Below are 13200 nucleotides of genomic sequence, written 5' to 3' on the forward strand. Positions count from 1 at the left end.
TCAATACAAATCAACTTAACACACTAAGATTGAAATTTAAAAGTGAAAAAAATTACATTCAAACTTAAATTACAAGAAAACTACTGAATATATCGATTACACTCTTATTGCGTTTTTTGTAGAGAATATATTAAGGATTGAAATGGCGAAACAAAATTTATCCTATTGCTGTTTGTTTCTGAGATATTAATAAAATAATAAAAGCTTACACAAATACACTTAAAAGGGTGTAGGGGGGGAAGCAAGAGGGGGAGGGGCGGGGACTTTTTAGAAAATGTTCCTTATATGATCTACTAACACCCATGAAAAAATCAGCCTTTCACTAATTACTTCCGACAAAGCACTATTTTTCCCCTTTATTGACTGGGCTAATAGTATTTATTAAATTATTACATGTTTTAAAGTCATTATTGAGAACTGTTAAGATGTTGAACGTTTTGTTACATTTATTAGATTATTGCATGTTTAAAGTCATTATTAACAACTGTTAAGATGTTGAGCGTCATGTGACATTCGTTAAATTATTGCTTGATTAAAGTAATTATTAACAACTGTTAAGATGTTGAGCGTCATGTGACATTCGTTAAATTATTGCTTGATTAAAGTAGTTATTAACAACTGTTAAGATGTTGAACGTTATGTCACATAGTATGTATTAGATTATTGCATGTTTTAAAGAAATTATTAACAACTGAAGATGTTGAACGTTCAATGTAGTTCAAAGAACTGTTAAAAATACCTTTGTTAAATTGAATTGAAAACTATTGTAAGATTACTGTGTAGGTCTACCATTATCAATGTTATACAAAAAAAAAGGAAATTTGCTTTTGGGCTGAAATGGAGAGTTCTGTTGTACTAAATAAAACCCGTCCAGCAGATCACAGTCTCCACCCCGATAAAAGTAAGTCAAATTTTCCCCTTGTGAGGGTAAGAAACATTTTGTAAATATTTTAACCAGTGTATTAGGCGATACAATTGTTGTGACACTCAACGAAACAATGCCCTCGTTGCAACAATGCTGGTCAACGGCTGATATATAAATATTATCAGGAGTTTGTTGTTAAATTTTACTGAATACATTTTTAATTAAGATTGTTCGTCTGTATGTACATGCTTTTATGTAAATCTATATTACTAATCAACTTCATGAAACTCTATAAACAATAAGGCTTTTGTTTAAAGTTCAACCCCACATATTATATACCAAAATGTTTGTCTAGGTATGCAGATTTTCAAACTGAGTTTATATTTTCTTTAAAGTCCCTTGGGCTCTGCCCAACAACAAGTTTCCATGTTATCCTTATGAAGAAAATATTTGTTTACATTATGATATGCTGGATAATTAAATCACTGTTCATATTAAATTTACAATTTAAGGAAACGAGATCTACAAACATTTAGTTACTTGGTTAAAATTAAATATTTACTACACATTTGAATTTCTGTTGGCAAAAAGATTACAATGGAAAAACGCGAAACACCCTAGATAATTTGATATACTAAAAATATAACTGAATTAATACCGTGCTACATTTCTTGAGCAATCATTAAAAGAGCCGATTTGCAAACTATGGAAACAGTAGCAGAGTACCCGTCCTTCATACGAGGTTGGCATATAAGTAAAAAATGTTTATTGCAGTTACTACTAAAGCTTTGAGTTTGCAGTGGGGGAGGACACTTTTTGATAACATTTGCTTCTTTAAATTTGATGAATACTATAGTAGCCTATTACACATCTACCATAGCCATAATGCCATAGAACACCTCCAGGTAGAATAAATAGAAATAATGTTTTTTTAATGCATTATTAAACCTAATATTATGTACAACCTAATGCAGCTATGAGTGGTCAACTTTTGTAAAAAAAAATAGCTTTGGAAAAATTATAGGACATTTACAAGAAATGATTATTATATCGAACTGTTATGTACATCGTCAGTATTTCCATAATCTTTGAGTTGACTCTTTTAAAGTAATCTGAAATTATGAGGACAACATTATTGATGCTTGGCTGACCTGCCACTCTCAGCTCTATCCGAGCCTGCGTCGGGGTTGACGATGAATGGATTTATTAATTAGGACAGTGGAAGGGGTGAGACGCCGATGTAGGGAAAGTTAGTGCGAAGTGGAGGAGAGAGCGCGAATGTAAGAGAAGAAGAGAAAGATGAAGAAAATTCAGCAAGGAACTAACTGATAACCAAACTCTAATGGTTTATATAATAGTGCACAAGGGCTTCATTCATTCATAGGGTCTGCTGACATGCGTGTGTCCAATCGAAATCGATAACCACTTACTACCCAGTATTTCTTTTAGAGCTAATGCTACATTTTTCGGCACACCTATGGGCCTAAGTACTTTATTAATACTGTCTTTGTAGTAGCCAAATTGTTCAGTGTCTATCGAATAAGGTGGACTCAAAGCATTCTTCCAGATGAAGGTGTGCACGTTTTACGTTTTTAATGAAAGCTTCATTCGTAAGGCTTTCATTGTAGGTGGCAGTGAACACAATCGTGTACGTTGCGAACAACTGTGACTTGCCCGTCTTAGTGGACTTGCGCTTCTGAAGTGGTCAAACATTTGGGATAACCGTAGCAAGAATTCATAAAAATGGAAGCTTGTGTGTTCACATTTCAGTATATTGCTGTTTTCTCTCCAACCATTGAAAGAGAATGCCCGTCTTTTAAAGCCTTCACCACTTTAACTTTTCCTAAACCAAAAAGCCTAGCTGTGGTATCCACTTAGAGCATGTCCAGCCAAGATATCAGGTATGATGTCTTTTTTTTTTTGGACAGATTTTCCTATCAGTGGCCTTCCTCGAATAGGTGATTCCATGTACATTGGTGTGGTAAAACCTTCCGTCATATAATAGTGGTATAGAAGTAATAAAAACACATCAGTGTCCTCAGAAACCACTATCACCGACTGCTTGCTCTGTATTTTTCTAGGACGCATGCTTGTTGCACTATTATTACATCTGCTTCTTCATGGAGATTTTTTTAAGTCTTGCCGTTTTAAAAGACTCAAACCTGATATTTCATTTGGAGTCTCGTCCTGTCCTGTAACAACTAGTTTGTGTTTTTTTCAAGATTTTTCATATCCTCTACAAGGTCACAACAGATAAGATTTATTAGTTGTTTCTTATTTTCAGTAACAGTGAGAATGAGTTTTTGCGATGGAAGTGGGGACAGCCGTGATAGCTGATAAACCCTACTAACCCTTGATTCTCTTTGTTTCCTTGCAACATCTTTAGTGCTGAAAGGACAATAACAGTCAAAAACTAAGTACCTTTACACATCGCCTAACTGCAGTTTTGGTAAGCGCAGATTTAAACCGAGAAATGTAGTCACTCATAGTACTTTTATCAGGCCAAGAAATAACCGAGAGTTAAGCCGATCCATCAATTACAAAGGATATACGACCTGATGTCGTTAGTCGGGTAGATAATTATTCCTTTAGCAATATCTTCAATTTTGATTTGTTTTAACATATTCTCATTTCACCAGACTCGTCGAATAATGCTGTGTTATACCAATTTCCACGGCATCATTGACATTTACCGTATTTGGGCATAGTTTCCCCATAGCAATGTTTAACAGTTCCTCAGGATGAGATTCAAATTTCAGTGGGTCTATGTAATTTAGCAGGTGGTTGCAGAGCCCTTTTCGGTCTTTACTATCTGTTATAATTCTTGATTGTATATCCTCTTTGTGTTTCTCCTGCTTAGACTTTTGCTTATTTCTCCCTTGACAAATATATATGTAAACATAATCCCCACGTCTTCAGAGTCTCTGGTTTCAAAGTTATTCCTTTAATCCTCTTGAGGCCATGGCCAAAACGCATGAATGTTGTTTCAATCCACATATCACTCCAAATTCCATTCCAGTAGCCAGGAATGTGTCTCATGAAATAATCTCCATAGAAAGTTCTTCATCACACCAACCGGCAGTTTATCCATTGCTCTTAGGTAAAACATACCATAACGTGCATAGTTTTTGTGTCCTGCAGCAAAAAAGTAGGGTAACGTTTAACGAACAACTGACATTCGGAGAGCTTTTTTACTGCAAGGTGGAGGTTCGGCAGTACAAACGACCCAGTGGCCCCATCCAGTGCCACCGTTGCCAGGGCTTCGGCCGTGGATCGGGCCAGTGCCATCGCCAGGTCCGCTGTGTCCGCTGCGCGGACAGTCATCCAGCTACCGAATGCCCCAAGGAACCAGCAGCCCAGGCGAAATGCTGCAACTGTGGGGAGGCCCACACAGCAAACTACAGGGGCTGCTCCTGTTTCAAGTCGCAGCATTGATCTTCCTACGCGGCAGCGGCGAAGTCGAATACGGCACCGTCGGGCCGTCAACCGCGCCGGGTCGTCCCGCCAGCACCTGAACCCGTGGAGGACGAGCAGCTCCCAAAGTTGACGACGAGGGCTTCCAAACCCAGCGGAGAAGGCGTCAACAGGCTCCTCGCAATCCGGCCAACCGCGGCAGAGCTTCCGGCCCAAGGCCTCGATCTGCTACCCCTCCTGTTGAGCCAACCGTCTCTGTGGCAGAGGCAGTCTGGAGGTCCCTCCTCACCAGCCTAGCGGCCCTGCCCGGCAGCCCAGCAGCCATGCCCCGCGGCCCAGCCGCAGTGCCCAGCCTATCGAGCCGGCCTCAACCCCGGCCCAGTCGTCCAAGAGCCCGTCGCAGCAGTCTGAGCTGGCTCAACTCATCTCCACGCTGAGGAGCGTGTTGGCCGTCGATAAGCGACTTGTTGATCAGTTGACCACACAGTATGCGTAGACCCCGCATCCTCACGTGGAATACCGACGGGCTTGCCGACAAACGCCACGAGCTGACCCAGCTTCTGACCGACATGGACGTTGACGTGGCCCTCATCCAGGAGACGCATCTGCGCGGTGGGGACACGGAACTACTTCGTCCACCGGGCGGACCGGCCCCTGCAGACACGAAACCACAGTGGTGGTTCTGCGGTACTGGTTCATCGCAGGGCCACCCACAGGCCGATCCCCAGGAACTTCCCACCTGGCATCGAGGTGGCTTCCATCGCCCTCCAACACGACGGGGCGGAGCTGAAGATCTCCTCCGCCTACAACCCGCCAGCGAGACGCCTCAACCCCGGACTCCTGGACGTGTTCCTGCCCCCCAGCACTCCAGCGCTTCTGGCAGACGACCTCAACGCCAAGCACATAAACTGGGGCTGCAGGAGGGGAAACGCTACTGGAACCGCCCTCAGGAGGTTCCTCACCGCCCACCCTCAAATCAACGTGGTAGCCCCTGCCGACCCAACTCACTACCCCGGTGCCGGCCACCCGCCAGACCTCCTGGACATTGGACTGGCTGGCTCATTCGTTGGCACAGTCGTAGTATTCGTCGTCACCGACCTCTCCTCAGACCACGTCCCGGTGATCGTCGATCTGCCGCAGGGAGGAGTCCCTGACCGCTCTCCAGTCCGCAGGAAGATGGTGAACTGAGTGAAATTCGCCAACCTCCAGGCCAACGCCCCTCGACCGCCTCCCCCGCTGTGTCCACGGAGGAGCTCGACCAGAAAGTCCTGGTCCTGATGACCCTGCTGCAAGACACTGTGGTTGCTTCGAGCTCTGAGGTCGACCCGAGGGCCCCGCCACCACTTCCCCAGGAGCTGTGGGACGAGATCACCCTGCGACGTCGCCTGCGGAGAGCGTACCAGCAGGCCCACTGCCCTCGTGCGAAGGCGGATTTTAACCGGCAGGCTAGGAGGTGCTCCCGGCTGCTGACTGAGCATCGGTCCCAGAAGTCGGAGTGGGAAGACTTTATCGAGGGCCAAGCTGACACTAACGAGGGCATCTGGAGGGTCGTCAAAGATCTGCGCGGCACGAAAACTCACAACAGACCACTGCTAGGGGGACGCGGGCTCGTCTACTCGCCCGAGGACCGTGCAGAAACCTTTGCCGACTCGCTGGAAGACCAGTTTTCCCCTCACCCACACGTCTACGACGAGGACTTCTGCCAGGTTGTTGACGACTCCGTAGAACCCTACGAGCAAGACTCCGACGAGGAAGATCTCCCCCACGTGACCGTCAGCGAGGTGAAGAGCTACATCGTTCAACTCCGTCTGAAGAAGGCCCCTGGACCGGACTCCCTCGGGACTCCGGCATTGAAGAACCTGTCGGCTCGGGTGGTTCATCATCCTGGCGAGATTCCCTAAAGGCGTTCTTCTCTTCGATCAGGACTGAGCAGTACGGCTTCCACCGGGGCCACTCCACATCTCTCTAGCTGCGGTGGGTCCTCAACACCATCGCTGAAGCGATGGAACGGAAACATCACTCGACCTCAGTCCTGATGGACGTGAGTAAAGCCTTCGACCGGGTCTGGCACGAGGGTCTTCTATACAAGCTAGCGTCGTCCCCTCTACCCGGCTCGATCTACAAGCTCGTCAAGAGTTATCTGACAGCGCGCCGCTTCAGGGTCACCGTTGGACGGGCGTCTTCGACACCACGTCCAGTCTCATCAGGTGTACCACAGGGGGTGTACCATAGGGGCCAAGTCAGTCCTTTGTCTTTTGTCTATTCAATACTAGGCCTAGGCCTAGAAAATTTTCTATAAATGTAAATGTCTTAGGCTACTACTACTACCTTTTGTAGCTATTGGTTCTTGTCTCCCGTAAAAAGATGTGTTTGTTTTGTCTTATACAAATGTTCAGTTTGTGTTACCCAGTCAAGTGATTTTAAATTTAATTCTGTTTCTTTGTCCTTGCCAGACTAGTTAGATTTAACTAGTCCTGAACTTGACATAAGGGAAAAGTAATTGTCATATTGACAGCTACCTACCTCAGGGAATGACTGTATTCATGGATAGGTATTTTGGATCCATACAATTACTTGGTGAACTGCGAGGATTTCAGGGCACAAGAACCTTACAAAAAAATCGAAATCCTGATAATACACCTCTGTATACTGATACGGAGGTCAGAGGGGGAGGGTGGGGATACATAATTGTAAGAGAAGATGGACAAATTGCAGTTGTCAAATGGTTTGACAACTAGCCGGTCGTCCTCGCCTCAAGTATTCATGGGACTCGCCCTACAAGTGGATGCAGGAGGTGGGATAAGAAGTAAAAATGATACATCGAGGTGGAGCGACCAAATATTATAAAAGAGTATAATGCCAAAATGGGTGATGTGGATCTGTTAGATCGCATGATATCATTCTATCGCATATGCGCAAGGACTAAAAATTTGACTTTGTCAAAAAAACTACACTTCACACGGCCAACTTCGGGGCGTAAGTGATGAAGCAAAAGCTGTTTTTAAGTGTCAATTGCATCTTAGGCGAGTTGACACAGGGCTGCCTATAAGTCCCTAATCAAAGAAAATGTGAAATATTTCGAAGAACATAAAAATGAAATCCAAATGGTAAATGGTAAGGCTATTCCCAATTTCTCCTATGGAAATATTCACTATTCCTTTGACTTTGCAAAGCAAATTCATATACCATCTAACACACTTCAGCCATGGCCTATTTATTTTTTAACGCCTCACAAAGTAGGCCTTTTTGGCATCATGAAAATATCTCCTGAGGGAATGAATCATACTGTTGTACCAAAACATCAGTTTCCTTCACTGCTTGGATCTAAAAAAAATCTGGAAAGTGGCTTAAAAAAACTGGGATCTATCCATATGATGAAGAGCCATTGCTTCAGAGAATTGCTCACAAACAAGTGGAGCCTTCAGCGGTTTGCTCTGCTTTTCTTGATGTCCTACAAGCTACACGAGAGGCATGCAGCACAAAGCCAAAATCAATTAGGAAAAAGAAAATTGATATACCAGCAGGAAAAATTCTGAGTCATGAAGAAATGGTTACAATGCAGCCACTTTTAACTAGTGATGATGATAACCTTGAACCTTTATTAAATATCAAAACAACTCTGAAGCCCATTAACAAGCATGATGTACAAATTGATTCATTTGTAGTTGTTAACTACGAACGAGAATATAACATACTAGCTGTTGTACTCGTGCTTTGCAACGGGAAGAGGACACAAAATTTAAACATTTTAATCTTTACATCTGTTGCATATAATAGTTACACATCCGCCAACGCTTTTAGAAAAAAAATTCAACTTTTATAGCCTTAATAGAAACGTTAAACGTCATGACTTTTAAATCTGGTAAGTAGTGGATACCACCATTTTGGTTTTGATTAATTTTAAATCTTGTGTATGCTGATATAAGAAAAACTGACCAAATCTTCGAATACAAATTTGACATAGGCCTACATGATTTACCTTCATCTCCCTTAATTACATATCTTTTAATTTATTTTTGACATTTTAAATTTCAATATAATAATTTTGAAGCTGCAAAAATGCTAAATTATTAAATTTAAATGAACATTTTTTTAATTTCACTCTTCTTTATATTAAATCACAAATCCTTCCATCTTCAGTTTCTTCACTCACAATAAATCATTAGCAAAACTAAGTCAGCTGTTATAAACTTTAGAATTATTGCTGTGCCTTATCAATACAGTCTTTTGAAATATTAAAGAAACTACATCTATAGGTACTATAAGAAATTTTAAACAAATAATTTTCATTAAATACAGCAGACAAAACTAATATGATTATCAAAGCAACAAGGACTAAAAAATGTAATAGCAAATACAGTATATGTTTCATTGCATCTCCTGATTCTACTCTACAAAAATATCAACAAACAACTTAATATACAAACTCGTTCTTTTAATCAGTTCCATCGTCCATTGCCTTTATATTTTCACAATTACCATTAAGTAAGCATAGTAACAGGATATTTCATTGATTTTAGAAACAAAAGAACACTGTGAACTGCTTAGTTTTATGATATTTTCCTTGGTTTAATTTAATCAGTGGTGTGGCAAAACACAAATAATAAATGTATCAAATAATAAAGTAAATGTGAACTGAAAGCTATGTTAAGATAAAATAAGAGTATTTTGTATTACCATTTGATAATTAAATATAGTTACACATATACAACAGATTTTAGAAAACAAAAATCAACGACGTACAATTTAGTTATTGATGATATTCTTTAGTTTAATTTAAGCACAGGTTTAACAAAACACAATAACTTAATTTACCTAAATATACTTATAAAAAACAATGTGATGTGCAAGTTATGTTAAGTTAATCTAACACATGTTAAGCAGTTAGAATTTATTTAAAGTAGCCTCCAAGTTCATGCAAATCATCTATACATTGTAATTTTCATACTGTTTCCATGAAAACATATCAATAGCATTATTTTCATAACTTAGACGCTTTAAAAAATCCAAAGCAGAGTCGGAGTTGATACGGCAACGGTTATAGAATCTTTTCTTTTTCTATAATCATTGACATAGTTTTAGAATAAATAATCCATGATAAAAGGTTAGATTAAAATAAACCTACGTAGTTATGGAAAATTTTATATTAAATTTCTTTGTATCAGCTGTCTGAAATTGTGAAATATGCAGTTTAGCAGTTCTTCTTGTTTACATTTTAATGTCAAAGCAAATGTAAACAAACATTGTTAGTGTTCTCATCGCAGTCATGGAAACCAATCAATATTTACTTTTAAAATGTTCACCTCAGAACTTTTAAAACCAAAGGGGCAAAGCCTACGGTCAGTATCGAAATGTGAATAGTCCTATAATGGTCCTTGGTATGGTAACTATATTTTTGTAAAATTTAAGCCCAGTTGGTTAAGTAGTTTTTGCACCTATTAGTAACACACATACATACAGACACCACTAGATTTTTATACAGATAAGATTTTAAGAGATAGCGAGCTCTGGTTTTCACCATTCTTTAAGTTTGTTTAAGCACTTAAAAATGAGGTGTCACTTGAAGGGGAATTACATTTAACATTTTTGAGTGTCCCCCGTTCGGGTGACAACTAAAAATGTTTCAATAGAAACCCCTATCAAGTGACACCTCATTTTGAAGTGCTTACACAAATTTAAAGAATGGTGAAAACCAGAGCTCGCTATCTCTTCTCTATCCAAAATGACAACCAATATTAACAATTTTACCATTGATTTTCCACAAAATTTGACAGGCTACCATTTTGGATAGAGAAGAGATAGCGACCTCTAGTTTTCAGTATTCTTTAAGTTTTTGTAAACACTTCAAAATGAGGTGTCACTTGAAGGGGGTTTACATTTAAAATATTTGAGTTGTCCCCCAAATCCCCCCTTTTGGGGGGACACTCAAAAATTTCAAAATGATAAAATGAAACTTCCTGCTAAGATTGCTCGACCACCAAAAGGATATCTCTGTATATTTACCTGGAAAAATATTAGAGGGGGGGGGTCTTGACTTTTTATTCACCCTGTATAATAGTATAGATAACCCAGGTGTAATTGAAAGCTATAACGAAAATGGAGCTTTCGCAAGTGCCATGATAAAGTCCCTAAGCAAATGGAAGTGGCCTGTTAATAAGTATGTTTTATTTTACAAGTGGGATGAAATTGTTGGAGCAATTGATCCCCCCAAAATCCTCAGCAAAAGGGGAATTTTTGCTGTTCAGAGCTTCAAGAAAACTTTGGGGGCATGGAATAATTTTTTTTAAGAACATACAGTGTCATTAAACTCATATTGTAAGTTAAACTCATTTTTAAATTTGTGACACATTTTTGTAATTTTTCCCCTCTTTAGGTTCAAAAATAGAGGCTGGTCAGGATCCAATAGTTCAAACTTATATTCTAGTGTTTCTGAATGGGTTATACTTTGCACCAAAAGATTTTTTCTATAAATATAAATTACATTTATTAAGGTGCAAAGTAACTCGCTCCTATGGTATAGGCTACTTTGAAAAAAATTTTAAAAATAAAAATAAAATATTTTAACTTTTTTAATACACATACTCATAATAAATATAAGTGTATAATAGTTTTCTGGATTCTGGATGTATACAAATAAATAAAAACCAGTAGATTGATTATCTTACTAATATTATAAATGTGAAAGTTTGTGTGTTTGTTTGTTTGTTTGAAGTTCAATCACGCATTAACTACTGGACGAATTGGATTGAATCAGCTGATTCTCCATCCCTAGAGGATTAGGGAGGGAGAAGGAGATGAGATCCCTTGTGGGCTAGGGATGCGAGGGACATTCTAATCCTGCGATTACTACTGGTGATCAGACGTTTTCAGTGATTAGTGATTTTGCCATTAGCGTGATTTTACGCCGTGATAAGTGTTTTAGTGGAGATCCTTGGGAGTATACAGGTAATTCACCGTTTTTTAAAATAGTTTTTACAATTGTTCACAGTTTTACTTAGCGATTAACCCTCATTTTAAGGGTGTTTGGTCAAAAATTTGATGTCTTATTTTTTGTTATTGTTCAACTGTACTAAAAATTAGAGATACAAATATATAAGACAAAATTATTTATTTTGAATACCAAGCGAGATATGGAGCTTGAAAGTAGTAAAATTTTTCATCTTTGGTACCAGTTCACAGGGAGAATGGGTAATGCGATTCTCACCAAAATTTGCATTCAGGTGTGGAAAATTAAGATAATAAGCACTAGCTATTTAAAATTAAAAATTAAAAAATTTTTTTTATTTTTTATAAATTAAAAAAAAATTAAAATGTTAAAAAAAATTGTTAAATAGCTGTTTGTTTTTGGGAAAAATGTATCTGTATGTCGGAATAAAAAAAAAATGTGATATGTTAACTTGTTTGGGCTGTGAATTCGTACCTTTGATGCCTTGCGCTGTCGGAGCACTACTCGTTGAGAGTGTTTACACTAACACCGGGGCTTTAGAATACAACGATAAACGTATTCTTCCAATGTTAAAGGATGTTAATAATTACGTGATGTTAAAGTATTCTAAAGCCCCGGTGTTAGTGTACAAACTCTCAACGAGTAGTGCTCCGACAGCGCAAGGCATCAAAGGTACGAATTCACAGCCCAAACGAGTTAACATATCACTTTTTTTTAATTCCAACATACAGATACATTTTTTCCCAAAAACAAACAGCTATTTTTAATTTTTTTTTTAATTTTTAATTGTAAATAGCTAGTGATTATTATCTTATTTTTCCACACCTGAATGCAAATTTTGATGAATCGCATTACCCATTGAATCACTCCCTGTGAATTGGTACCAAAGATGAAAAATTTACTACTTTCAAGCTCCATATCTCGCTTAATATTCAAAATAATTTTTTTTTCTTATATATTTGTATCTCTAATTTTTAGTACAATTAAACAATAACAAAAAATCTGACATGAAAATTTGCGACCAAACACCCTTAATTATTTTATCTATATAACCTACGACAGGGTCTTTGTCTGGTGTTCGAACCTGTTTGGTCCGTGTTAGCGTATGCTAGGGCTCGAGTGGGTTGACGTTAAGGATTAATTCCGATAAACTTATCGTATAGAATTTAGGTTTATAGTTAATATTGAGGGTGACGGTGTTTTAGTGAATATTTTGCCGAGATATTTCAGTTGGTGTTGAACTGCTGCGGGCGGAGTTTGAACCCGTCTCTGCAGGCCTACACAAAACATTTGAAATGTCTGTTGTTTTTAAGGATATGTCTAGGAAATTCAAGCAGTTATTGCTCAGGTTACAAAACTTTATAATGACTACAACATCTACATTCTTAAGAGCATCAAACGTAGGATTATCCAGTTCAGCCAAACTCATACCCAGCTTGCTAGGAATGCAATGGAGGCAATTTTCACCGATGAAGCCCTCCAAAACTGCTGCCTCCAGGGCAAGAAGACCTCATCAGACCGTCAAGGTTTGGATGCTGAGGGCTTTGCAGCTGTGTTTGGTAGGTTTAATTTTGAGTTTGAATATGTCCTAATACATTTTTAAGGATATGTCTAGAAAATTCAAGCATTTATTGTTCAGGTTACAAAACTTCATAATGACTACAACATCTACATTCTTAAAAGCATCAAACATAGGATTATCCAGTTCAGCCAAACTCATACCCAGCTTGCTAGGAATGCAATGGAGGCAATTTTCACCTATGAAGCCCGCCAAAACTGCTGCCTCCAGGGCAAGAAGACCTCATCAGACCGTCAAGGTTTGGATGCTGAGGGCTTTGCAGCTGTGTTTGGTAGGTTTAATTTTGAGCTTGAATTTGTCCTAATACATTTTTAAGGATATGTCTAGAAAATTCAAGCATTTATTGTTCAGGTTACAAAACTTCATAATGACTACAACATCTACATTCTTAAGAGC

This window comes from Macrosteles quadrilineatus, unplaced genomic scaffold, assembly GCF_028750875.1.
Source record: "Macrosteles quadrilineatus isolate MER2022 unplaced genomic scaffold, UCM_ALF_1.0 Scaffold_2__2_contigs__length_208266976, whole genome shotgun sequence".
NCBI lineage: Eukaryota > Metazoa > Arthropoda > Insecta > Hemiptera > Cicadellidae > Macrosteles > Macrosteles quadrilineatus.